Source organism: Falco cherrug, chromosome 1 (assembly GCF_023634085.1).
Source record: "Falco cherrug isolate bFalChe1 chromosome 1, bFalChe1.pri, whole genome shotgun sequence".
NCBI classification, from domain to species: Eukaryota; Metazoa; Chordata; class Aves; order Falconiformes; family Falconidae; genus Falco; species Falco cherrug.
In genome coordinates, this window is record NC_073697.1 from 77,134,510 (window position 1) to 77,158,587 (window position 24,078).

General features: G+C 38.7%; 1 protein-coding gene across 8 annotated transcripts in view; it reads left to right on the plus strand.

Annotated features, from left to right (window-relative positions):
- The window catches only part of FHIP1A (FHF complex subunit HOOK interacting protein 1A), a 96,143-nt gene that overhangs the window by 12,380 nt on the left and 59,685 nt on the right, over window positions 1-24,078 (plus strand). For 5 of the 8 annotated variants that reach the window (XR_008731537.1, XR_008731536.1, XR_008731538.1 and 2 more), the window contains exon 4: window positions 2,755-2,878. The exons of 2 other annotated variants lie outside the window; for them this stretch is intronic. The gene's annotated coding sequence lies outside the window, so the exon portion shown is untranslated. Of the gene's footprint in view, window positions 1-2,754; window positions 2,879-19,131; window positions 19,203-24,078 lie in introns of those variants that run through there. One more of the 8 variants, XM_055705989.1, reaches the window with a different exon arrangement.

A 24,078-nucleotide genomic window follows, 5' to 3' on the forward strand; every position in this document is an offset into this window, starting at 1 on the left:
TTCACTGAGTCAGTTCTGCAGTACTTTGAAGCTGAAACACTAAATATGTTAGGATAATATGGCACCACTCTTAAATATGTATAATATTTTATTAACCATGTAATGGAAAACATGCACTAGCTAGATCAGAAATGGAATTGTTCCTCATACGACTCTGTTCTTTATTAGCTGTGTTTTCAGTCTCCTGTACCAATTGTCAGTTTCAGGCTTGTGGTTCTGGATAAGAAATGTTCTTCAGGTTGAAGCAAGCTGGAATCTTTAAAACAAATGTGCTAAGGTGCCCACTCACCCCCTGCCCAAATGCTGATCACTTGAGGCCACTCCACGGGTGCTTCTTGCATACTGCTTTCCCACATCTGCTGGAAACAGTGATTTCTAGAGAGACTCAGGGTTACCTTCTGTGCTGACTATAGATAGGGACTATGTCTGTTCTCCTGCCCCCCCCCCCCCTCTGTTCACTGTGGTGGACAATTTCATACGTAGCTAAAAGGAAAGAAAAATGCTGTAAGATGTAATGTAAAGATCAGCTTGTAAACCTCAATCATGAGGACTTAATTTAGACTATAGATTTTTTCGTTATGTGTATGACAGTAGTTTTTAAGCTGTGCTGCAAATTAAAGAAGATGAATCCAAGGGAGGAAATATATATTTAAGCTAAAGGACAGCTTGGTCAAGAACACAATTATAGGTTTCACTTATAAATTTACACAGATAAGTGATACAGTGAAGCAAAAATAGAAAGACTGTATTTAACAAATTAAATTTATAATCTTATTTTTATGACTAGACATAATAGATGTATGAAGCAAAGAAAAAGGGAGTTAGTGTTAATTAAAAATTATGGATAAATCTTCCTTTAGAGCCCCCACTCAGAATTATTTTGAGTAATAAGGAATTATATTAAAAATATCATGGCTTAGTGAGCTAGCATTTTGTGAACAGTATTTTACAATTTCAGTAATGCTGCATACTTCCTCAGGTTGTGAAAGCCAGCTAGTAGTAACAAAGGCCATATGGAATGTTGGCAGATAAAAGCATGTGGATGAGTCTCTTAGATTTTTTTTTTTTTTATCTCTAGTGAGCCATGCCAAGTAGTACCTTTCTACCTTTCTGAACTGGGGTCAAAGGAAAAAGAAAAAACCCAACAAACTTTTTTCCTCATGCAGAATTTTTAAAAAAATCCTTATATACTCTTTAAAGGGTACTTTAACAAAAAAACTCAACCCTTAGCTCTTGATATTTTCTTAATTAGTCTGATTCTGTGTTAGTATTAGGTATATATTTTAATTTTTGTTATTTAAAGGAAGAGATTGGATTGGGATTACATTAAAGGCACTGGCAGGAAGTGTTCTAGAGATGATCTGGAGGATAGAGAGATTCACTGTGGTATCATTCCATTTGAGGAAATTAGCTGGTTTTTAGGACTACCTCTTTGTTTTAATAGAGGGAGAAAATGATGGTAAAAGACTGTTACAAGATTTCTAGTTACTTCTGTGGAGGAGCTTGGTATAATTGTTCCTAAAATTCAGGAGCATAAAATGGCAAGGGAGATCTGTACTGAAACCATGTTATATGTGTGACCTATAAATTGGTAGCATCTTCTAATAAGCTTTTAGGGTTTTTTGGGGGGGTGAGTGGGGTGGTGTTTGTGCTACTTTGATGGGAAAGCTGTTGAAGAACCTGGTTTAAACTATGAGTTCTTGGTCAAAAAATATGTATATGTGAAATTATTATTTTCTCCCTTCTGTATATATCTTTTTAACTTTTGCATGACTCCTTTCAGCATGCTGAAAACTATTTCAGAATTTTACCTCCTTGCCTATAAGACAGAAAAACTGACAGCCTCCTTGTTTTGAATTATTTTGTGTAGTCTGGAGGAATTTTTGCCAGACAGGTTAGCAAGATGTCTGTAAAATAAATTTTGTATGCTAAGCACTGTGTAAATGAATAGACACCCTTTTCATACTTGCGTTTTTTGTATGTGTGCAGCCTTGTTACATGTCAAATGTAAGTTTAATATGAATTACTTCAGTGTGGACAGAAAGGTGTGGCTTTTTCCCTCCTTCTTTGCCTTTGCATGTATTTAGCTTGTTTAACAAGATGATGTTGTGATGCATTTCCTATCTGAAAACTGAGTTTTGTAATCAGCTTTTTGGCAGTGTAGCCAGCTTGAGCATTCAGTGTCACACCACTTTGTTCTGGTTTTGAGTTATATTCCCCCAAAAAGTGGTTTCTTTTTAGCCAGAACAGTTTCTTAATTACCTCAAACATATTCAGTGTGTGATACATAAAGTGTTTTTGAGGTGCAGCATGGATGCAAATGTTTTGGGGTTTACAGTAGTGAACAGAAGGCAGCAAGAAAGGAAATGTGGGTTGATTCTGCAATCGTGTGGGTTCATAGCTGATGGTAGCCTTGGTGTTTTCAGGGACTTCTCCACGAGGTAACAGTGAAAGGCCTGAAAGCTCTGATCTTGGGTGTGGAGCTGTCTCATGCTGTGGAATACACTTTGTTACTGCTTCTGTTGTATACTTGAGATTTTATCATCTTGCTCTCTTTAAGATGGATTGGTTGTGTGTGTCCCCCTGCCCAGTTGTTAAACTGCCAGATTCCATTCAGTTGTTGGGCAGTTAACTTCTCATTCTGTTCATTCTTCTTCGTTCTATTCATATTTCATTCAATATCCATTCATTCATTACTATTAACAGGGAATGATAATTTTTACTTTCTACTTTCTCTGCCTCTTCCTTGTCTAGTGGAAAGCTGAATGCTGCTGAAAGCTGTCAGCTGAAGAAACTTTAGATCTAGACTGTTCGCCAAAAGGAACAGCTGCCAGAGCAATTTTTTCCTTACTGACGTGTTGGCATGCTTTAGTTGCAGGTAAAGTAAATGTGTATGTGTGTGTAATAGGTAATTCGTAATAGAAGTCTGTTTGCTGAACTATGAGCTCTCTGTTTGGAATGCTGGGTGCCATGGCTGGTTTTTGCAGTATGGATATCTGTCCTCTGAAAAGTGGGCTTGAGTCTTAAGAGTCTTATTTAAAATGTCAGATAGAGGCTCTAGTAGCGCTGGGCTGCATTTAGATACTGTGGCCTCTGGAGCATCCTGTCAGTGTTTGGTGTTTCAGTTTTCTTCTTGTTCACACCTATACAGTATACTCCACTGCACATAACAATTGGATAATATTCCTACAGCAACCACAGTGATTGCTTACATGTGAAATGAATATATGGTGATTATAAAATGCACTTTAGCAGTGTCTTAGGGCCCTGTAACTTCTGGAGAAAATAGTATGTGAGCTACATACCCTATAAGTCAATGATAGGTTTTCATCAGCATGCCACTGATAATCTAACAGATGTCCACCGGGGTTTTCTTGAGTTGGCAAGGTTCCTTCTTTTTTAGTTTCAGAATCTCTCTGTGTCATTTGGACTATGGGATATGAAATAGTCAAAAAGCCTGTCATGTGAAGAATATACTCGCTTTTTTCCTCTGACTCTTAACAGGTACACTGTTGGATACAGAAAGTGTGGAAGGAGAAAAGATTATTCTTCTCTGTGCTTAAAAATTGAGTGCAGGAGCTTTAGGAAACCCTTTTACAACTGCACAGGGGGTAGAAGCTGCTAGACTTTGGTTTGTCATTGGATCGTCTTACACTTCTGCAGTGAAACTAGTCAGCTGACAGATGAAAATTCAGATAAATCTCTTCCCTGATCTGATCTACAACTATGAGTATCATTTGGTTCTTGATGCAGCATCGTACATGCCCATTTTTTATTAGATAAGCTGTTTTGCAAGGTGGAAAGGGCTGAACACTTATGAGTCGCCTTCCTAAGAGAAGCTTATTCTCAGATTGCAAAAGGGACTGATGAAGGAGTGAGAAGAGGGGTGTGGTCTTCATAGCTTGAATGTTTCATAGGAGAGTTGGAATCGTTTAGGGAGGAGATGTGGATGTTAATTGCAAGATTGACATAAGGAAGCTGTGTGCATAAGAGAAGCCCAGGCTAGCTAGTAGGAGGGAGCCTGATGTGTGGGTGTGAAATGAGACTGGTATTAGTACAGACAAGCTTGAAATCTGACAGTATGTTTAGTTTCCAGAGTTGTTGGCTATGTCAGGTGGGCCATTCACACCAGTCAAACAACATCAGAAAGGGGAACAAATATGAAATGATACTTTACAATAATCACTAGTTCCTGGTTTTTATATACCCAGGCTTACTTTGAAACTGATTAGAAAAATTACTATTGACATTACAATTACAATATTGGTAGCTATTGACTAAATATTAACTATCAGGTAAACTCAGGCCTGTGCCTTGTTTGTTATTTTTAAAACTTCAAACACTTGCTTTATGAAAATGAATGCCATCTTTCAGCAGCCTTTCATGTAGCATGTGTCTGGCCTTACGCTCCCCTGTAATGCTACATGTTCATTCTTTCACCTCTTTCTTGATGTAGTTTGTTGCAATTCTTGATGCTGACCTGTGAATAGGAGACTTCTGTTTTGTCAAGTTGGAAGCAAGATATTCTCGCAGTAACCTGTACTGCTCTGTAATGGTTAGGGAGGCATCTGGTTTCTCTATGACATATTGTACAAATTCCTGATGTATCATATCAAAGTATCATTAGGAAATTGAAGGGCTGTAGATACACTGGTGCTTGACAAGTATTTAATATGTTACTGTTTCCACTCTCTGAAGGGATTAATTGGCAGCTCTGATAGTGTTGTAAATCTTTTTTATTAAATGCAAATCATTAAAATGTTTCTGAACATCAAGCTTTGTCTAGAAGCTCAGCTAGCAGCGTGTTTGTCCAGAAGAACTACATGTTCCCAGGACAGATGGCACTATATCCAACATTGAATTAATATCAGCTTTTCAGTGTACTGACCTATAGCTAATCCATGATTCTGTGGCTGTATGGAAGTAATTTTGATTGCTAAAGCAACTATTTCTCAATCAGTTGCGGTCGGTAAGAGTTGTTCTTTGGATGTTTTGTAGTGTTAAGAGTTTAATAGCTTGTGCCATAAAGGCAAATCTATTTCTTTCTCCTGATAGAAAACAAAGGAACAACAACTGTTAGTTTTAACTATGGTCCAGTCTCATTCTGTAACTTTGTTTATAGCCATGTACAGCTTTCAGTTATTTCTTCTGTCCCTGACTTAAAATCTAGTTATGCTAATGGAAAGGCACAACAGTCACTGATGGGTGGGAAGTGGCATGACAAAACAGTGATGTGAAGTCTTCTTTAGTTCCCTTTAGTTCTTATTCCATGTTACTTCAAGTTGTCAATTATACTAGTATGTTTGAGTTCCCCTTAGTTTAGCTAACAGTGTTAATGAAAAGAATTTCTAATTTCTTAATGCAAGAGCTTGAGTATCCAGTTTAAGTGTATTAATTTTATCTGTGATTAAGGCATTAATACCAGTTGGGACTAGAGTTGATAGTGTTATCAGAAAATATTAATGTATTTGAAATAAGTATAATCCCATATATTTTTGTTTTCAATTAAATTTTTCTAAGGAAAGCTTTACTAGATTCAGGTTGGAATTTCAGAATGAAAAAAGACACAAAATGGATAAAAGCCCTTTTGTTAAGTTATTTGGTTTGTATGTGGGATCTTGGGGTCATGCTTCCTTTTATCTGTATTCTTCCTGTGTGTGTTTTTTTGGGAGTGGTTTGAATTATTTTTTTTATTCTTCTTTTCTGGTAAAAGATTTGTAGAATTTTGAGTTTGTTCTGATTAAAAAAAAAAAAAAAGAAATTGTAGAAACTCAGACTTGTGGGGAGGGAAGTGTCTTTTTTATTCAGCAATGAGTTTGATCTTAGGAGCAAGCCAGTAGCAACTTGGTTACTATCAGTTATCCAAAATGAGTATTACAGAGGAAGATCCTGTTTTACTGATGTAGGTAACTTTTAAACTCCCTTGATCTTCACAAAAATGTTGATATTAATAGAAAAGAGCTATTACATGATTTAGGTTTTACTCTTTCATAGGATTCCTTGGGCCAGTTGCATGCTACCTGGCGTGGCCTTCTTTAGGAGCCAGTGATGTTCTACAAATAATTTAAATAGTTGTTTCTGATCTTTCATCGCTATATACTATCGTATGAATTTGCTCTTGCTGTGATGGTGAGGGAGAGGTCTATGAAGGACACATCTGCCTGGTGGTTCAGAGAAGTATGAAGATGTATACGTTGCTTTAGTAATGTATAAAACACTTGCTCTTTCTCAGCTCAGGACAAACAAGGAAAAAAACTTGCGTATATATTGGATAACATGACCTATTCATTGCAGAGTTTCAGGGTATGTTATAAAGAGTGTTTTGTCCAACCATCTTGACTTATTTGTTGTTGTTTGTGTCTTGAGTCTAATTAGATAAGTAAATATTTTGCCCTGAAAAATTAAGCATAGTACAGGGAAGTTGGCAGTGTGTAATGGTAGGTAGGAGAGGCCACTGGTGTGATGAAATGGAAAAGTAAGGCTAGTTTTCTGATAATAGTGAAAGTTGTTTTTCTCAACTTTGGTCCCCTTGAAATAAAAAAAGTAAGTGAGTATCTCTCCAGAATTGGCTTTACCTTAGTACTAAATTAGTCTAAATCGTGCTTGATAGAAGCCCTATGAAACCTAAGGGAATTTGTCACCATTCTGAATAAAGGATATTTGGTAAGTTCAGTGTTAGAAATTAAGAGATTTTATGATAGCCTTAAAAAAAACCCCAAAAGCAAACAAGAAAAGTGATTGTTTTTCGTAATAAAAGTAAGTATTATCAACATAGTGTTTCTATTTTGGAGGAAAAAACCACCATTGTGATGGCAGCAAACTTATAAGGAAACAGTCACGCTAATGCAAAGCGAAACTGCAGAAGAAAATCTGTAAGGATCAGATTTTCAGTTGACAGGATTTTTTCCTGTGTATCATTGTTTTTTACATCCCAACATTTTTTGAAAACAAAGAGAGTTTTCAGGTAAAGCTAACCTCATTTTTTCAACTGTGGACTCGTTTGTTTTGAAGTGTGCATTATTATTTCAAAATATAAACTTGGAATAAATTAAAGAGAGGAGTAGGATATACTGTTAATATATAGGCATGCAAGAACTGAATTTGAAAGCTAAATGCCAATTTGTTCATTAGATTTTGGTTTTGTTTCTTCAGTCCTAGAATCTGTTGGGCTGAAAAGAACACCAGAGAAACTTTTTTGTAGCTGTTGTCAGACAAACCTCTTGTAATCAGGCAAGCAATGGAGACAACTGTATTTGATGTATTTGTTATATATGAAGCAGTGGGGATTGGTGAGTGTTTTCAAGTTGAATTGTCCTTACAACAGGAGTTGATGGGTTTATGGCCCTTGAGGGAAGGGAGCAGGAGCCTGGTGGCAGCTGTGCTGCCCAAGCACAGAACCTGGGGTTCCCCATGGCTGTGTCTCAGAAATGCTGTTTTGATTTAAAACCAGAAAGAGTCTTGTGTGCAATTCAGCACGTTTTCCTGTTGGTTGGATTTGGGTTGCATCCCACCAGCTGCCCTGACACCTATGCCTGAAATAAGAGCTTAAGAGCATCTGTACTGGCTGAAGTCAAAGATCAACTCAGCGCAGTGGCGTCGTCCAGTGACAGCTGCATAGGGTGCGATATGTACATAGTCCAAGCGTATGGCAGTATCTCTGGCCATGTGCAGTCCATGGGTTTATTTAATAGTCTTTCTTTTCTGTAACTTCAGTGTCCTTTTTTCTTTCATGAATTTGACTAATTGCTTTTAAAAACCGTGTATACTTTTGGTGCCTGCTGTGGTCTGTAACAATGAGTTCGTTCCATAATTTGTCACAAATTAACACTTGTGCAGGAACAAAGATGGGAAAAGGTAATGCAGGATCAAAGCTGTAGGTGTTTAAATCATGTATCATATACTCCTTTTAATTTTTTTAAAGGCTGTGTCTCTGCTTTAGCGTATGTTTCAAGGCTATAAATGTCCATTGTCATTTATCTCCCTGGATTCTGGAGAAATTTTTAACACTCTGGTTAGCTAGAAATAGAATTGGATTAATGAAGAAGTAATTTGTCACCTAATTCAAGGGTACTGTTGGGCTTTTTAAAGCAGTGTTTGTGGCCTTAGTTTCACATTACGTTGAATATTGTGAAATTTACATTGTTATTTTTGTTGTAAGTCTTTTGAAACAAAGATTTGGACACTGCAAGTATAACATTATTCAGAAGGAATTTTGGAGAAACTTTTTTTACTACTGAGATTAGATTAATGAGATTTGCTGGCAGTGCTTGAGGTTCAAAGTGAAGAAATAGACTGGGTAGCAAATTAATTGATTCCATTGCCACATGCATGCTCAAGTTTACAAAATGCAAGCTAAGCAGAATACTTGTTTCATCCTATTTCTGTGACTTTTTAACTAAAATGAACTGTGACTTAACTTTAACCAAGAGAAGGTGGAAGTGATTAGATAAATATGATACATTCCTGAAGGGCACTGGTTGCTGGAACTAGCATGTACTTTGCAAAATCGTTTATTATAATACTCTTTTGATGTCCATTCAGTTCGAAAGGTTCATCTTCCTACCAGTAAAGAGCAACAGTGTCTCTCATACACGGGCTGTTTGGTTGTAGGCCACTTCCATGTATTACAAAGCTCTTCAGTCCCAGGTTCTGAAGCTTTATTTTTGAAGTTTGCTCAGAAACTGCATTATGAAACACACTGGGGTTTTTGCTTATCTTCTAGTAGGGACATCATATTCAAGAGGAAGGGAAAAGTTTCACTGAATTCTTGCTGTGGCACAGAGGCTTTTTGGTTAAATCTTTTGCTAATGGGGAAATCTTTGATGACTACCCTACTGCAGAAGGAGGCTAACCTGAAACAATGTTGAAATGTTGACCCAAACTCTGTGTTCTCCTAGGTAAAATTACTGTAATTGATTTCATTGGTACTACTCTGGGATGTACTTTACCGATATCGGAACTTAAAGTGCAAGAAATGTATACATATTTTGTTTCAATGCAGAACAGTTGGTGTTTGTCAGTTTAATCACTGTACAATTAGAATCTGATTGCTTTCTGAAGCTGTTTGGGATGCTTTATGTATAAAAAGGGATACTAGAAAAGGAGGTAGTGCTTAACATTGATTTTCTTCAACAGCATTTCTGTGACTTCATAGCTGTTTTTCACACTTAATGGCTACCCAGTTATACTAAGAAGACGTATAACAACATTGTTAAAACAAATAAATCACAACTCCCCAGCTCTGTCTCAAGATGTTGATATTTAATCATTCCTAGTTTTGCTGGTTGTTTTTAAGTCCTAATGAGCTTTGCTTGCGTTGAGTGTTTGTTCTCCCTGTGTGCTGAAGACACATTGCTGATCTGTAAAATGTAGCTTCTCAAGTGGCCTATGCAAAATACACTTTCCACAAACCACCAGCAGAGTATTATTATTGTAGGATGTGCTGGAGAGGAGCTTTAATTTTAGCATCATGAAATAATTGTTTAGGTATACCCTTGAGCAACCAGCTGCAACTGAAAAAATGAATCTTTTGAAGACGCTGTGGTAATGAAGCTTTTACGTGTGTATTCGGTAACTTTAAAATTTATCTTACAATACAGTCTTTAAAGATCTAATAACTTATCTCCTCATTTAAAAAACAGACTCATAAACCTCTGAGTTATCTGATTCTATGGGTGATTCTAGTGAGTAAGTAGACTACAATATGATACTGGATAAAAATGCATGGACTGATATTTCGCTGCTTTGGAAATGTCATAGTGTCTTCAGTGAATGCAAGAGAACATTAAAAATCTGGAGCTTGATCAATTTATGAAGGATTATAAATTATGACGGCAGATGAGGGGGACTTAACTAAGGCAGTCTTTCAGTTCTATTCCCTGTGAAGGTCATGACATGAGGCAAAAACTTCAAAAACTCATAGTAAGTGAAATACTCTTCTTCTGAAAACAGCTTAGAAACTTCAGCATAAAGTTTTGCTATTCATGAATGGCAAGACGGAAGATTTATTTTGCTGTGATTAAAGAAGTAAGGGTAGGTGTCATCCCAGGAGCAGTTCAAAAAAGTATTATGCCTGAGGGCAACATCTCACTTACCTGCTTCTCCTCTTCTTCCCCTTATTTTAAGGCTGTAACATTATCAGTCTGGTTTCCCTTTCAAAACTGTCAGCTGCACAGCAAAGTGTGTTTTAAGATGGGAACTAAAGTCTTTTTACTGGAGTCATGGTATATGCATTTTGGAATTTCATACCAAGGATCTTTGAGGGTGGGATAGAACAGATAAGGAAGTTGCTGTATCCTCTATTACTTGGTGGATAGCTAGGGAGAGACACAGTCCAACTGTTAGTTGCTGGGATGGGTAAAATGCAAGAGAACCTGCTGGCCTCCAAGGGTCATGTTCAGCTTGGAATGGCCATTGGCCAAATGTGGAGTTGGAGGTTTAATTGTGGAGAAATAAAACAGGAAGGCTATCTTTGAGAAACCAGAATTCTTCCAGTTCCAGAGGACAAAAGTATGTGAAAAGTTTATTTTAAGAAAATAAGGAATTTTGATTAATTTATTTGAAAAAAGAGATTAATTTCTGTGCATGTTCAGTATGTCTAATGATTTTTATGTCCATTTCTGCTAGCGTTTTGTGTTATGTTTCCATACATTTCCTTTATCAGTTTGTGTCCCTTACCAGAGGCACAGTGGCTGTCAGGCCAGGGAATATTTCTCTTGCATTTGGTCAGTTTGGAGTAAGGTGAGACCAGGGAGCCAGTGTCTCCTGACATTTTGGACACGGACATGTTTACTGCTAATAAATTTGAATTCTTGTAACATCATTTCAGAACTGACATATCAATTACTGGCTGTAAACCTTCAGAATCTGACTTGCTGTGCTGGCTGTAAATATGCAGCTATGGTGATAAAAATTGGGGAGCAGCAGAGCTGATATAGTCTCTGTCAAAGGTGGAAGCTGCACAGCCCTGCCCCCCCACCCTTGGCTTCTCCTGTTCCCAGCTTACAGTGATGCAGTCTTACTCCCTTCTGCTTTGACTCTTATTAGACCTGTTGTTAAACTGACTTGCTTTGTGAACTGAACAAGGAGTACAAAATAAATGTGCTAGGGGTGTGGGGCAAGGGATAGGACTTTGTTCTGTTGAGAACTATGAACTGTTCTTCTGGCTTACCTAATCTTCTGGAGCTATACATTTAGTAAAAACCCTGTCAGGATCTCTCTAAACTGTTTTGTCCTAGAAGCTTAGAACTGAGATTAAGATGAATTGCTAATCTTTGAGTATTAAAATTCATAGCCTTGCAAAGCTTTATTGTCTCTTAAATCTTAAAACTGTGGGACTGGATTCTGTTTTCCTTTCATTGGTGTAAAGCTATGTTAATTTTACTGAAAGTCAATGTAGCATGCAGCTGGAAAGAAAAATTCAGACTGTTTAATGAGACACAACTGAAGAAATCCAGTGAGACAAACAAAGATGAATGAACAGGTGGGAAGCAACTACAGTTAAAGAGAATAATATGCTGCATTTTGAGAAATATAAACAAGTAGGAGGATAATAATAAAGTGCTTGCACAGAGTAAGCCAATTGCCTAGAGCTGGGTGCCCAACAATGGTTAATTTGGGAGATGAAGCTATTGTCCCATTGCATTGCTTTCGTAAAAGAAACGAGAAAAACTGGTCTGGCATTTCTGAAAGGCACAGCAGCAGCTGAATCATGAATCAGTATCATGAGTGACTGTTCAGAACTTCTCACTTTTCCTGAAACTGGGAGGGAGGGGAAGCCAAACAAAAAAATAACCCAGCAGACCCGGAGCAGAGTTACCAATGCTCATTTATGATTGCTTTGGTTTTTCTCTTATAATGGATTTTTTTTATTTGTTTTCTGCGTTATTCGTTATTATCTTACAAACATGTACTCCAGAAAATCACCTGAACTGATATAGGGCAGTATATTGTCTGTCTGTGTCTTCTAAAGTGCAAACTGGGGAGGTCATGTAAGTGTATCTGTTCAACATTTTTTTTAAAAGCATGTGTTCTTCTTCTTCCAGAATGTATTGACTAGCATGTTACTAGTAATAAGACAGCTGAGCTTGTACATGCTCTGTCAGTGTGTTTCCTTTACCACATTGCCATTAGCTTCCAAAAAAGTCCTTAAACGTTCTTGAAACAATATTGCCTTTGAATCTAACTGAGACGAGCCCAGTGCTGGATACTTCTGGAAGAGGACACAGCCCCCTAAACCCCTTCTCCTATCAAACTACAGCACTTACGGATAGTGTGATGTTTCATTTACATCTTTTTTTTTTTTTTTTTTTTTTTTAAAAAAAAAACCTATATGGTATACTCTTTCTCTTGAGCCTCCTAATAAAGAGTATTGTAGTAGCTTACAAAAACAGTGAGTATCTCATGAGGCACGATGTAAAATAATAGACTTAAAATTATCTATGGGGGAGTAGCTGGAACAACTGATCTGTGAGTGGGATTCCCACTTAACTATGTTGGGGTGAGATGATGCTGCAATTTTCCTTTCTGTCAGCATGCTCACAGCCTGAGCAGAGTGCAAAGATAGGATATTATTTGTGCAGGTGACAACTTCTGTGCCTCCAAATTGTTGGTCAGGTGGATGTTTAGCATTTTATACAGAGTAGCCCAATCTGTGATCTCCCCATCACCCCCTCCCTAAAGATCAGTATGCACATTTCACATATCCTAGACTGTTTAAGCAAGCATCAGTTACAGAGGTTTTGAAAGGCCTCTTTTGTGAGTCAGGAGAATGGTGGTTAGGTAAACACATATCTGTTGTGGTTAAATTTTTCATTTACCACAAGTTTGACTCTGCATCCTTCCCCGACCCTGACCCCTACATAGTTAATAGTGGGAGGGTGTTCACAGAAGAATAATCTGTTCCTGGGGATGTGCTGTGTTTTTCTGTTGACATGTAGATAATTATTTTCTTGCTCATACAGTTAGTTTATACTAAGAGTACAAGAAGCTTTAAAGAGTACTTTGGAGTGTCACTATTTTTAATCTATCACCATTCTATTGCCATTGATCTATCACCATCTATCTTCATGATGCATAGCATGGAGACATGATAAAAAGATTGAAAATATATCTTGGGCATATAGACAGCAGAAATCTTGTTTCAATATGAGAAATATAACCTCTGACTTGCTGTGCTTATATTAACATCACTGTGTATTTCTTTTTTTTCTTTTTATTTTGTTCTTTATATGTTATGGTAACAAAAATCACAGCGCATCCCATCTGTATCTGAGATTCAAGGACTTGTGCACTTTTCAATAAACTATGTATATAATTCTGACTTGTGGATGATGGAAAATGAAAGGTGAAATGAAATGGCTACAGAGGTTTTAGAATTGAATAATTCCCCAACCAAGTTATGCAGTTACTTCAAGTGAAAAATTAACAACCTACTGTGCCTGGCATTTTAATAATGCATAGTAAGGTGGCCCCATGTCTGGGTTTTTTCTTGTTTGTTTTTTATTCTGCGTTGGGTTTTTTTTAATGTTTTGGCATCTAAAGAATCAAGGAAATAAATGGCTTAAGGTTTATTTAATGCATATGTAATTGTTCGGTATTTTTTAATAGCAAGATATCTGCATCTGAAACTGTCATTTTTATGTTCAAGGTGTAGATATCAAGGGCTTCGTATGCTTTAGGTATGGCACTTGTGGGGTTTGAACATGAATTTAGAAAGACCTGTTTGGTAAATCTGCCTCTCTATTAGGTACTCAGCAGCTTGATTCTTAACAGCAACATGTACTGGCTTGTATATGTATGTATTGGTACGTATGTGCATGGGTGGTGTTAGGGTTTTAACACTGCTGTACAGTACAGAAGAGGCCGATTAGTATTTTAATCAATGCAAATCATATAAATGTATCTTTTAACTTCCATTTCTGTTTTTCTTTATTTCTTCTTATTCCTTTTTGTCTGGGGAAAAAAAGAAGAGCTCAGTTTTGTTTCCTTCAGTTCTGCTCCCTTCAGTTCTGCTATTTCCATCTCCCCGCCCCCTTACTCTGTTCTGATAAACCAAATGCTGCTCTGTAAGAATGATACTGGAACTGGAGGGAGACATGACAGACTCCAGTCTAAGTGGCCCTTGCCTATCTGCATCTGTCCTTTTTCTCTGCACAGTTAACGCTCCTTTATACCATACTGTGATGGCTTGACCCTGGCTGGATGCCAGGTGCCCACCAAAGCTGCTCTGTCACTCATGTCCTCAGCTGGACAGGGGAGAGAAAATACAACAAAAGGCTCGTGGGTTGAGGTAAGGGCAGGGAGAGATCCCTCAGCAATTGCTAATCATGGACAAAAGAGACTGACTTGGGGAAATTAGTTTAATTTATTACCAATCAAATCAGAGTGGGGTAATGCAAAATAAAACCAAATCTTAAAAACACCTTCCCCCCACCCCCCCTTCTTTCTGGGCCTAATTGTATTCCCGATTTTCTCTACCTCCTCCCTGCAAGTGCACAGGGGAATGGGGGTTGCAGTCAGTTTGTGGCACGCTCTCTCTGCTGCTCCTTCCTCCTCAGGGGGAGGCTCCTCACGCTTTTCCCCTGCTCCAGCGTGGGAGTCCCTCCCATGGGAGACAGTCCTCCATGAAGTTGTCCAACATGGGTCCCTCTCATGGGCTGCAGTTCGTCATGAACTGTTCCAGCGTGGGTCCTCCCGCAGGGTGCAGCCCTTCAGGAACAGACTGCTCTAGCGTGGGTCCCTGGTGGGGTCCCGAGTCCTGCCAGCAAACCTGCTTCAGGGCAGGCTCCTCTGTCTGTGGGGCCACAGGCCCTGCCAGGGGCTTGCTGTAGCACAGACTTCCCCCACGAGGTCACAGCCTCCTTCAGGCACCCACCTGCTCTGGCGTGGGTTCCTCCACGGGCTGCAGGTGGGGATCTGCTCCGCCATTAACCTCCACGGGCTGCAGTGGGGAATCTGCTGCAGCAGATGTCTTTGGGGGCACAGCCTGCCTCACTGTGGGCTTCACTATGGGCTGCAGGGGAATGTCTGCCCCGGCACCTGGAGCAGCCCCTGCCCCTCCTTCCTCACTGACCTTAGTGTCTGCAGAGTTGTTCCTCTCACATGTTCTCCCTTCTCTCTTTGGCTGCAATTTGTTGTGCAGGGTTCCCCCCCAGCCCCTTCTTAAATACGTTGACAGAGAGACATAGTGCCACTGTGACCGATGGGATCCACCTTGGCCAGTGGTGGGTCCATTTTGGAGCTGGCTGGCATTGGCACCATCGGACATGGGGGAACCTTCTAGCAGCTTCTCCTAGAGCCACCCCTGTAGCCTGCCCCCCCCTCCCCCCACCCCGGCTAGCAAAACCTTGCCAGGCAAACCCAATGCACATATGGAAGGCCTGGATTTGATTCTTCTTTTCCAGACTTCTTGCTCTTTTGGGGCTTAGTCCTGCCGAGTGCTGAGTTGGCCTTGGTCCAGCAAGGCATTTAAACTCATTCATTTCTTCAAGCATGGAGGTTCTACATCAGTTTGGTGAGCATGTGGTTGCTTTTTCTTTGTTGGCTTGTCAGGTTGTGGAGCTTCAAAGCAGTTAATGTTAGAGTGTGTCCCTTGAAAAACGGGGTTGGAAGGGGGAACCTGGGAAGAAGGGCAGTAGTAACAAATAATAATAAAAAATGAACCTTTTATAGTCTTTCTATTCTGCTGTAAGAAAGGGGAGCCAAGTTGCCGTTAAACTGAACAGGGCACATCACACTGAGACCAAGGCTCCTATCAGAATAACGTATGAGAAAGTAACAAAACACACCACAGAATCCTTGCATATGTTAAAACTAAAAACATTGTAAGATATTCTATTTATGTAGTCATTGATACTTCAGTGTTAACAAAACACCCATGAGATACTGAATGTAGCACTGGAAATTGGTTGTGCTGCTGTTGCCTTTAATGCCAATTATGTCCTTGTCAGCTAGCCTACTTGCTGCTTGTTAACCTTTATATGTGGAACTGCAGTAGAGCTGCCATTCAGTTCCTGTACCTGCTTTAGTCTGACTTTTAAATTTAACTGAGACAGAGAAATGCTGTGTCTTGCCTTTTTGTTCTTATTCTCTGGATACTTTCTGAGCTATTCAAACGTGCTGTAGTTAGCACATGTGCACATGCATGCATGAACTGTAGTAGAGGACTACCCAGTAAATGCACTGCAGGCTTAAATTGGCCTTACTGACACAGAACATGTTTGGTCATCCAGAAATTAAAATTGGGTACACATATGACTTTTTAGCTATCCAGCTTAATTAACCTGTGGATGTGCATGATAGATCTATTTACAGCCTGGATGCGCAAATATTTATAGCGGGTCAGATACTGGGTATATAGAGAGTAAAAAAAATACTCTGATTTGAATCATCTGTTATACAATTAAAATAATTTTTCTGTAAAGTCATGTTTTTAAGGTAAGCAGTACTGAAATTTCATACTTTGCTTTTCTTCTGAACCTGCTGTTCTGTGTACTGCTTAACAGAGTTCTTGCAGTAGTTACATTTGATCACTGGGAAAGCCTGAAGGAAATCTTGCTAATCGTGCAGTATGCTTTATGCCTGCTTAGATAATTTCATAGTTTATACTGTGCAAAGATTTTTAAATCCATATTGACCATACATGTGTAATGTCAACTCACCATTATATGTCACCAGATTATCTGGACTGTCGACTAACCATGCTGTAGATCCAAAAATAGTTCCAGATATGTTGGAGATGGCATGGCGTGCCACAGCACTACAGAAAATCTGGCTTTAATGTTTCCAGAGTCAGCGTGTCTCTGGTAATGCTGCAACCAGTTTTGCCTGACACAAACCCAAAATTAATAAACGGTTGCTATGCAGAGCAATCTTGGACATGATTTCTTGGAATGGGAAGTACTGGAAGGCTCAGCACTGAGGCATCTGTTCTACCTGAAGTCAGCTCAGCTTCATCTGCAGTCATTATTAGTTCTCATTCTGCTGTATGTAAGCTGATATTATGTGAACCTTGCTTAATATAAGATTTTGAGAAGATTTGTTATAGCATAATACAGCACCATGCAAAAATGTGAACTTCGTTTGGGAATGGTAGCACATCTGATATAGATGTTGGAGTTGTTGCACTCCTGTTGGAGCAAGGTGTTTTGCGTTGCTCCTACTTGAATTGTTCTGCAGGAGACAGTTTGGATCCAGTAGTAGTGCTGCTGAGCCAAATCTAATGAAATTAAGCCAGTATTGCTGTGGACTGTTGTTACTTTTTGGGTTCACCTACTTTTTGGGCTCACCTACTGTTTGTTGGCTTGAAAACAAAATACAGGTTTTGTGTTTAGAATTAATTGTGATTTATGTAGCAGGACTGACTTTTCTAGTTCTTTCAGTTATAAACTTGAAAGGTAGAAGTTGCAGGAGAAAATTCAACCAAAGTGGAATTTAAGGTTAGTGTTTGGATACCTCTCTTAATTGCTTGGTGTTTCTTATCTAGAATTGTCAAAGGCTTATCTCAGCCACTTTAGCAGGGTGCTCAATTGTCATAGAAACATTTCAAGTATTAGTAGTGCACTTTTAAAATTATTCCAATGAATTGAGCAGATATCCCCACTGGCTCCATTACAAATGTGCTTTAAGATGCTGAATACTTGAAGTTGACTTCCTATTCCCAGTTTGCGCTTTATCAGCAATGTGGTTTGTAGCGTGTAAATGTCATTGATACCTCTGCCTGGGATTTGGAGGCTTTGCATAATTCTATTCCTTGCTGCTAATTAGTCTACTAGTCAGTTGCTTCTCATCTGATCAATTTATATTTCAACAGTCCAATCAGCAGTATTCATCTTTCACAGACTAAGACATTTCTCTAGCTGACATGCCGTTAAACTCATGATCTCAAGTGCGATACTGAGTGGAGACTCCATGTAAGAGGTTTGCTACCTAAATACTTTGGATGATGACCTGACTTCTGTAAGCAGTGAACTTTTTTTGGCATTCCTCACCACGTCTCTGCTCTCCAGTACCAGTATTTGAGGCACTCCTCTCTAGTCTGAATATTGGGAAGTTGCCTGTATGGTCATGGTGAAGTATTGCTTTTTATGGATGCTTTTGCCTTTCTGTAGTTGTACCGTAGATAGCTTTCAGAACTCCGTTTTGATCTGACATTACATTTCTATAGTACTGCTTCAGAGGAAAGAACAGAACACAGAGGTAACAATACCCAATTCCTGCATTGTTTCCACAGTACAGAACTGCCAGCTCATGCTTCCCCCGCTGCCCGCCCCCCCCCCCCCAATTTTTCTTTTATTTTTAGTTTCTCTTACTTCAAATAGTTCAACTTCCTCGATACCTCTTGTCTGATTATGGCAATCTTGCAAGTTAAGCTCCTACAATAAATCTGGGATAGCACAAAGCTTGGCTGAAATTACTAGTAATAGTAATACTGATGTTCTATTTAGCATTGGGAGATGCTTTAGTTAATTCAAAGTGCCAAATCTTATGTTCTCAGCTGTAAGAATTGTCAGAATGTCGGGGAAAATGTAAGCACAGATTGGTCCAATAAGATATGCCACTAGCTACAGTTCTATCTCCTCCTTGGATACAAGAAGTCACTAAATAACTGCATGAATTGTATATATTGTGTACTGAAAACAAAAACGTGTATTTTTGGAAGTGTTTCCAATGGCAGATTCCAGTAGGAGAGAGGATCTTTGAGGTGACAAGCAGAGTGAAGCTGATTGTCAACAGCATGTTTCAAAATAATGATTTTAATTAGTGTCGTCATCTAAAGATAATGGACTGAAAAATTTGTGGGGTTTTGTGGTGGTGGGTTTTTTTGAATCCTCTATCTGATAAAGAGGAAGTCTTAGTATTACTTTGGTTTGAGTACCTTTGTGTTATCTCATAAATAAGATTCAGCTGGTGAATGGAGGGAAAGTGAGACTATGCAGATGGAGCATTTAGGGAGGATTTCATTCATGTGACAGTGAGGTATGCAATGTCACTCATTGTTTGAATGAGTTAAAAATAATAAATAATGCATGTCCTATTGCCTTACAGTATGGAATATATTTTGAGGATCTAAAATACTTAGTAGAGAGTGGAAAGTAATCTCGATTTTTATCAATAGGTTCCATGAGGCTGCTTTCTAAAACTGCTTTCACACCATGGTGCTGTTCTCCATACTTTACTGATGTTCTTTTGTGGAGGATCAGGTCAGTTCTTGATTAATTCTTAATTAAAATAACTTGCTGAAGAAAAGCAGACTCTTGTTATTCAAGCATTAATCTCTCTGGAGAACAGCATGGCCCAAACACTTCAATAGTTTGAAAAGCTTGTCTCTCAAGATCAAATTCGACTTGAGTCTGTCTAATGTTTTGAGGTTGGGTTTGATTATTGCCTGTACTATAAAAATGTCTGTACGTAAGAATTGGTGGCATTTCCACGGAAGTGAATAATAATATAACCATAAGCATGGAGCAGGTGTAAGTAGAAAGACTTACTTTGCATAAAAATTTAATAGAAGAAATTTTTTCAAACTTTGGCTTGCATTGAAATTCTGTATATTGAGCCTATGAAGAACTAAGAAGATCAGAGAGAACAGGAGCTGGTTAGAGCTGGGCTGGGTTAGTTTTGTGCCTGGATCTTTGTGCTATGACTCTTCAGTTTCCTCTTGGCTCTTTTGAGTTCAAAGAGAGACGTGAAAAAACATGATTTGTGCCCAACAAAAGAAGGGGCTACAGCTGCCAAAAATTAGGAAGAAATCCATCTGGTTGCAAGAGCTGACCTGAGCTGTCCCTTTGTTTTCTTGGCCTGTCATTGTTTCTTCTATTCCACACGATGAGGGGAAAATAGCCATAGTGCAGGAAGTGCTTGAGGTGTCCAAACTGCTTTATTTCAGATTGAGAATGGTGATTTACACAAACCACTCAGATACCTGCCATCATCTACCACTTGGAGGATGTGGCAGGCCATTGCCCAGAATATTGCACCTCTCTTCTAACTGTAAATACGTTGACTGTTGAAGAACAGTCAGTATTGAAGAACTATGGATTTCGGAGAGGGTGTCATAGTTACTTCTGAATAAAACATAGTTATTTCATGTGCACTAGTTCTTATAATCCCACAGTGTAGAATACTGTCTTGGGAACGTAAGATGCATATTAAATGATCCCAAAAATGTAATGCAGGCAGTAGTTAGTATCTCTGTTTTAGCCGCGGCGGGTCAGCCTGATGTCCCATAAGTGGGATTGTAGTTTGTGCTGCTTTCCACAGGTGTGGGGATGTGGACATGGGTTTTTTTTAATGCAACTTTTCAAAGTGTGTTGTTCTACTACAGGCTGTAGCCTTCCTCTATGCTGCTTTGCTTTTTTTTTTTTTTTTTTTTTTTTAATACTGATGCTGTTGGTTTTTTTCATGGCAATAAATATAGCTGTCTAACAATCAGTTTTTCGGCACATACTCTGCTCTTAATGAATGTGATCATTTACACAATGTCACTGTAGTATTGGCATGCTAAATAATTTAGTGAGCTGTGGCAGGTAGATAGCTCTGTGGTGTCTGTGTTACTATGGCAATACATTTGCTTAATGTAAATATTAGTCATTCCGACCATATGAATCTTAGGGCTTCTGACATTATTAGCTATGTCTGAGAAGTGGGAATCTGCGTATCTGAAAGAAAAGTTGTTCTGGAAATATTGATAGTTTAAAGATTACTTTTCTTTTTCATAATTCCTTCTGCTTTCTGACTGAGCTACGTAATCTATTGATTGTAGTGAACAGAGCAGAACATTTCTCCCATTTCTTTATCATGCTTGTAATACAGCTCTATTATAAAGAAATGTATAACTGTATTCTGATCCTCCAAAAATTCAGCTGACTGAAATGAAAGGAAACAGGATCTCGAGGTCCATCAACTTTGCTGTTGGTCACAGTGTCAAGGCAGTTCTAGAAACACAAGAAATAAAATCAGACTTGGAAGAAAAATTCCCGGAGTATTAGATCTAGTTCTATGGCTTGAAAATAAAAGTAAGCATGAGAGGCTCTTCTGTTACCACCAGGCATAGAATTACTTAAGAAAACTCTAATTTGTCAGAAAATTAATGCATAAGCAATATGTTAATGAAGTTTGTTTCTTAAATGTTTACATAGATGTAGATTCTAGTCCATTTTTGTGGATGGTTTCCAGAGAAAAGGAACTACATTCTGCAAAGTCTTGTCTCAAAGGCCAGATTATTTCTGATTGTATGAACTATTTTTTGTCTGTTATGATCTGCCAGCACTTTTGAGGCAACAAATAAAGTGGTAAAAGAATTGGATCATTCACCTTTTCTAAGTATGATATGGCATCACAATTCATCAGTTGATAGTCTATATAAAACTTCAGTCACTTCAAATCACCAATACTGAATGTACGCCAGTACTACTTGTTAACATTTTATGTACTGTTTTGAACCTTTACTTGTCAAACTGCTAAACTTAAGACCAATGCTGAAAAGAAGATTTCGCTGGAATGTGCTTCCCCCCTGCCATATTTAGAATTGTCCCCAACCCTCCTGCCGAACACCTGTTATGCAGGAGTGAAAAGCACAGTAAGCAGTGAACGATGTCTTTAATTATTTGTAGGGTAGATGATACTGGAGGGGTTTGTGTGCTGCAGTCTGACATCAGTGCTCAGCACCTATCTGTGTCTGGGCCATAACTGTCAAAAAAGAAAGTAATAAAAAATACAGTAGTAGCCAAGCACAGACTTCCAAGTTCTTTGTATTTCACTGAGGAGTCTGCTGGAGTGGTATAAGCGTTCTTTATTTTTCCTGTCGCTGAGATGATAAAACTTTTGCTGTCAGTGCTTGCATGTAAGGTGAAGCTCCTTACTGGACAGGAATGCAAACTAGAGTTTTTAGTTGCCTTTCCATTGCACTGTTGCTCACAAATGCTAGTCTGAAATTCAAGTTAACCTAGGAAAATTAATTATTTACCACTTACATCTTTTCCTGACAAGGCTGCCTGTGGGAATACTGTGCTGCTGCTTCTCTCTCTTTCAAAAATATAGTATGCTTTAGATGTATCTGTTTTACAGATGCAGGGATGTATCGAAGCATTTAGATTCAGAATACCTACCAACTATTAGCATAGTTGAAAGAGTAATTGGAGCAGCTTCCCTGATTATTCTCTTAGTAAACAAACTGTACTCATAAAATGGCTTGGGAAAAGCCACATCTACTGTGATGTACTGAAAGAAAAAGACTGCAGAGCCACTTTCTCCTCTGTGGGAAGAACCTGTGTAGAGGGAGGAGCTCCTGTGGGGTCAGGCTGGCAGGATTTTCCCTTAGGGAAAGAGGCTTGATCGTTCAGCTTTCCAAAGTCCTGAGTATCCATTGGGAGGGATCCTCAGAGCACTCAGCAAACACTCCTTTCCCGGTTTGCTTTCAGGACCTGATGCATGCCATAGGAACCATGTGAAAAGCACAGGGGATTCTTTTGACATAAGTCATGCTGCCAGTAGCTGAAGCAGTCTGGTGGACCTCATCTGGCTTGGTGATTTTGTGGCATTAGAATTTACCACTGAAGCGGATTGCTGCTTTTTTTGTTTGTTTGTTTTGGTTTTTTGTGCCTGGCTACAGCATGGGCTTGCAGATACCAGTGTATGCCCATGGATTCCTACAACCAGAGATGCAGTGGAATGCTTCACATCAATCCATATACTGAATCTTCTGTTTTTGAGCTCCACTGCATTCCTTTGCTTCTGCTGCTGAAATATGGCATGTCTGTATTTTAAAGATGGGCTGAAGAAAGTGGAGTGGATTGTATTACAAGCAGAATGTTTAAATCTGGTGATAAATAGAAAGGAACAAAAGTGCATTCGAAAAAGTAGTTGCATTTAATGCTTCACACATGATTTGCTCAGCTAGTTTCTTTTATTGTGACACTGTAAATGCCTTTTTGCTTTTCCCCACAGAAGAAGAAATTCTAGTAGTTCTGCGGTGCCTTTTTTATGTGCATAATGAATGTTTGCTTTTGAGTATTACTTTACAAATAAGAAGTGGAGTTGTTTTATCCACAGTGGTTTTATCCCCCCTTTTTTTTTTATTATTATTCTTTTTGTATATTTTACTTTGAAAAGGTAATAATGGCTGCTGTGCAGTCTTGTACTTTCCATGGCTCTCCTCATGGAATAAGAGCTGGTGCTGCTCTTGTGTTGGGATGAGGAGCTCCCAGAGGAGCTGTGCACCCTAAGCTTGTGCTTACTGGAAATTCTTTTTGGACTGGCATGTGTGAGTCCTGACACTGGTCCGTGGGTAGCTGACACTTAATTATCCCCTCTTGCCTTCTTTCCATTGCTGTCACAGGCTAGATACCTTGCAAAGATGGAAATGGAAAGAATGTTTTTGCTCTTGTCCTCTTAGGTTATCCTTCAAAATGATCATTGCCCATTTAAGTGCTCATGTTACATAGACGTGACATGACAATGTAGAGGGTAGTGTAAGGCCTAAATTGTTTTTTTCACTATCCTTTTCAGTAAATGGTGGTGGGTGTTTTATAGTAACATGTAGTTTTGACAGAAGATGGTGAAAAAGGTGAGTAAACCCAAATATGGTCTCCAGGCTTTTGTTAATTTTGTCAGTACCTCAGTGCTTTTTCTGTTGGGGATTAGAGAGTATATGCCAAGTGTAGTGTAATATTATGTAGATACAAAAATACTTGTCAATCTTTACTGTTACTGCAGTAAGACAGACAGACACCATTGAAATCATAGTAACAAGCAATGTTTTACCTGCCTGTTGCACTGTTAGAACATGGCTTTGGGCTTTCAGAAGGGTCAGAAAAAAGGTGCAGAAGGCTAGTGCTTTCTCACAGCATGAGCTCGACAGTTTTATTTCCAGGTGCAGAACACTTAACTTCAGTGCTACAGTAATACTAAAGGATGCGATTCTAACATGCTGTTTAGTTATTATAGTTTAATGCCACTCAGCATTATAATTAGCTTTACTAGACATTAATAAGTGGGTTTAATATTCAAACCATGGTGTTGGAGTTAAGTGTGCCAATGAACCTTATCAGTGGAGGAAAAATGTAAATTTTAACTCAT